The sequence below is a fragment of the Haliotis cracherodii genome, unplaced genomic scaffold, assembly GCF_022045235.1.
Source record: "Haliotis cracherodii isolate W230 unplaced genomic scaffold, xgHalCrac1.p SCAF_10, whole genome shotgun sequence".
Lineage (NCBI taxonomy): Eukaryota > Metazoa > Mollusca > Gastropoda > Lepetellida > Haliotidae > Haliotis > Haliotis cracherodii.
Window position 1 is genome coordinate 45,690,300 of NW_027266265.1, and position 4,527 is coordinate 45,694,826.

The window sequence follows — 4,527 nt, forward strand, 5'->3', positions numbered from 1 at the left end:
CTTCGGGCTTTCCTACCACATTAAGCTAATACGCTGACACTGGAATACTGTTAAAAGCGGCGTTAAACGTATCTCACTCAATCACTAAATGTAAATAGTCAATGAACGTTTTACAAACTCATCAAAATAACATCCTGCATCTGCATTTATGACAACGTTCTGAGATTATAGTTTTGGCTGTTGTTTGTTATACAACGCTCCACTCAGCAATGTTCTGTACATTATCGAGTCTTGACCAAGCAATCCTGTGATTGATATCATGAACAACGACCCATGCAATAGGCCTGCGACTGACACACAATCAACCGACTCACTGAGCCCAAGCAGGCCACCCGATCCCTTTAATCGCCTCTTACGACCAGCATGGGTTTCTAAAGACCAATTCTCACCCGGATCTTCACGGGTATGTGGTAAAAGAACGTTTGTGCCGAGTGATGATTTCAGAAGCTTTGTAACCGCCTCCGTGGTCTAGTGGTAGAGAGTGAGTGAGTGAGTGTGGTTTAACGCTGCTTTTAACAGTATTCCAGTTATATCACGGCGTGTCACCTTAATGTGGGAGGAAAGCCCGAAATGATGCAGGTCTCAGACGTTTACCACTTTGGTGAAACCCACGAGCACGGGTATGGTGCTGACAAACCTAGAAACATAATTGGGGCGAACCGGGATTCGAACCCACAATCATAGGTTTCTGACGTGCCCAAGGGACGCAACTCTGCACAGCGAATCGCGGCACCTTAGACGACTGGGCCACCACTTCAACTCCAACCACCCCCTTAGAACCAAGACTGGCCTCATCTCCACCCAACGAGCCATCAACCTTTCTCCTGCTGACCCAAAACCTGAGATCGAACACCTCCACCAAGTCTTCACCCATCTTAACAATTATCCTCCCAATCTCGTCGACAAAGTGACACCTCTGTACTCGATCCCACACCCACACCCTGCCACCCTCAAACCTAAATCAGCGCCCTTCCGCATTGCCCTCCCGTTCATAGGAAAAGCCTCCCAAATCATAGTGCAGTAGTCTTGAACGCGACGGGACACCCTCCTAACGTTTGTAAGCAGGATTAAGGAAAATGTGAAACATTAATGTCTAATGTCATCCCGTAACCTTACCGTTGTGCAGAAATACTCTGTCAGTTGTATACAAGATCCTGAGTGGTCTAGAAAATGCCAATGTGGAAAGAAATCAGTAAGATTCTGTGACAGACATTGAGTTCACTAATCCGCAATTATTTGGTATTAACAACTCGTAATTAGTGTGACAGAAAACTCTGGACGGGAATTTTTTTAGGATAACTTAAGTAATTTATAGCAATGAAAACGTCTATCACAGTATGTGGCCAGGGTAGATTTGGCAATGCTGCTAATACCACAGGAGAAAGTTGGCTTTTGAATCATATCCAGCAAACTTTAAAGAAACGAGTGAAAGTGGATTGGGAAGGAAGTCCTGCGTCAGTTTTTTCTTGTCCACATTTAACACCAAACCACTACGAGCTACCCTCGGCGTTATTGTGGGAGGAATGAGTGAGTTGGGTTAACGTCGCTTTTAACAGTGGTCTCAGATATATCCACTTTGGTGAAACCCACGAGCATGGGTGCGGCGCTGAGAAACCTAGAAACATAATCGGGGCAAACCTGGATTTGATCCCAGGATCATAGGTTTCTGGCGTGGCCAAGGGACATAACTCTGCACAGCTTATTGCGGCGCCTTAGACCACACCTCTTTTGTGGGAAAATAACCACTACTTTAATTTTGCACATAAACGAGAAGTCCTTGAAAAGTACGTGTATTTGCACACATTCACAATTTGGCTTCTACGCTCCAATTGCACGAGTTATGAAATGATCATGAATTCCAACTTGTATTTCGTATTGCTCCATTAAAGTTGAAACAAAAAAAGAAAAACATTAACGCTTTCGGGTAGACTGCAGTATGTGGGTCCCCAAACCGGAACGAACGTTTTAACGTTTTTACGGATGTTGTCGAACGAAAAACGTTCCACGCATGCGCAGTTCGTTTTTTACGGTCGAAAAGAGAGGATCTGTAGGCAGACATTTTTTTTACCGAATGTACGTTGTCGGCACATCAGTATTTTCAGACCCTATCAGACAATATAGGTCCGTGACTGCCAAATAAGTCTGTGGATCCATCTAGGCCTAGTTCTATGTCTTTTTCTGCTTCTTTTTCATCATATTTTAAAACGTTTTGCGTCTAAGTCCTAAAAATTGTAAACACGGCTGAAGAACTAAGAACTGAATAAGAGGATCAACCGAACAAGAGAAATATTTTTTTTCTCATAATGTTTACAACAAAATAATTGTCATACATTCCCTTATTCGTTCAATACCCATGCCAAGATTTTGCTCTCCAAGTCGCCTGTTTTATTTGTTAAAGCCCGAATTTCTGAAATTAAAAATTCAACACTATACGCATAGTTGTTTCCATGGTAACGAATGCATATAAGGAAAGTCACATGATCAGACACGTGACGTCTTACGTCTTTTATGTCCCGCTTACAAACATGAGAGTATGGCTTCACTTTCTATCGTATAACTCTCAACCCCCATAGATCATACTTTCTACGTCCAGAACATTTTTGGCATCCTTTTGGCTCAAAATGCCTCCCAGCGGATTTCAGCACGCCGACGCTTGCGCGCTTATAAATAAGCAAAGCTGCCGAAGGCAAAAATTGGGGTGAGTGAGTGAGTTTATGCTTTATGAGTTCACTATAAATAACGGTACAATATAAAAGAGGGCTATAGATCGCCAGCAGCTGAAGGTAGATCACCATGCTAGGGTCCATGGGGACTTACAGTACTTTTGCTACCTGCATGGACCCCAGCCGGATTTACCCTATCATCCCTTCCGCTGTTGGCGATTAATGACCAATTTAGCCAGGTTAAATGAACATACTGAGATTAAAATTGTTGTGGAAAAACATTACTTTGAATGACGTGGTCTGACATACCCTCTCAGGGGGCAAAAATGGGGACCCTTATACGCTCGGCGTGTTCACTTGCGTAACTCGTGAAGATGAATCACACAATGTTGCAATCGATTTACCCCAAAAAAACCTTGCTTGGCCAGCGTGACAGGCCAATGTTTCGCTCGTGTATCGTGCAGAAATATTTCAAAAACGACTTGGTGTATTTCGACATGTTTTATCTTTTATCGTTCCGAACTCATAAGATAGGATGTAATTGAACATGTGTTTTCTGTATGTTTCATAAGACTCCGTTTAGGTTTGATATTTCCCTGAGATATGTCAGCATTGACGCACATTAAAGGGCGATAACGGTTTAATACGTACATATACATGTACCTGCTGCATGCTAACTAACATAGTCGCTGTTTGTTTTGTGAAAATACGCGTGGCGGTTGGAGAAAACGTCCTGCAGTGGCTGCTGTTATAATCTTAACAGTAGAAGAGTGTCGTTTAATATCGCCCAAAGACAAAGAACACATTTACAATACGCTCGGAGATTGTATAAAAGACAAAGTCTTTCGAGCGAAAGCTTGAATCTTTATATTTAACACGTCTTATAACATGTTAAAAATAGTTCATTATTGCCCCAATGAGTGTGTGAGTACGCTTTGGTTTATCGTCGCTCTGAAAAGTATTAAAGTTACATCACCGCGTGTCAGTTTGATGTGGGAGGAGAGAGGAAAGTGATGCAAGTCGGTGAAGTTCATCACTTTGGTGAAATCCACGAGGGCGATATGGTGTTGACATAATGGACGAAAACTTATATGACTGCATAATATTCATCTGGAATAAAAAGCGTATGTTATACTTTGTATGCAAAGAATTAGCACACGAATCTAGGGCGCAACCGGATGCACAAACAGACAGTACACACAATTGCCTCAAATACACCTGAAGTGTAAATATCACTCAGACAGTGATCGTTTCAGTTTTCCGGTACAACTGTTACTCTTGCATGTATCATTTTGATGTTGTCCTGGATAAATGTTTAAGGAGTCTTTAATACGCACACTCGGATTCAGCAAAAGCAAATTGCTCCAGAAAAAACATCGTGTGACACATACAGTATATTTTGTTTTATGCGCCCAGCATTAGGTTTTATACCAGGAGCTGCTACAAGGAATATATCTTGCTGACATATTTCAATTTGCCATTATACCCCGCCATGAAAAACGTGCAGCTTTTTGCTTAGTGAATGAGTTTAAGGGATGTATTTCTTAATGGCATCGTGTTAATATGGAACTACAGTTAATCAGATTGTAAACATCGACTTAACTGGACACATATTTGATCGTTTTATTAGTGAAACCATACTCTCTCACAGTTATCGAGGACTATGTGTACACGTTAACCTGCTCAAACAATAAATAGACATAACCCTCACCAGTCGCTACTGTAAAATGGCCCGTGAAACAACCAGTATAAAATATAGGCCACAGTCATATCTATTCATTGTAAAGAAACCGGACCTTCATAAAACGAATTCCGGTATGTGACGTGTATATTCAGTCTTTTTATAACTGCACCTGTTTCTCAA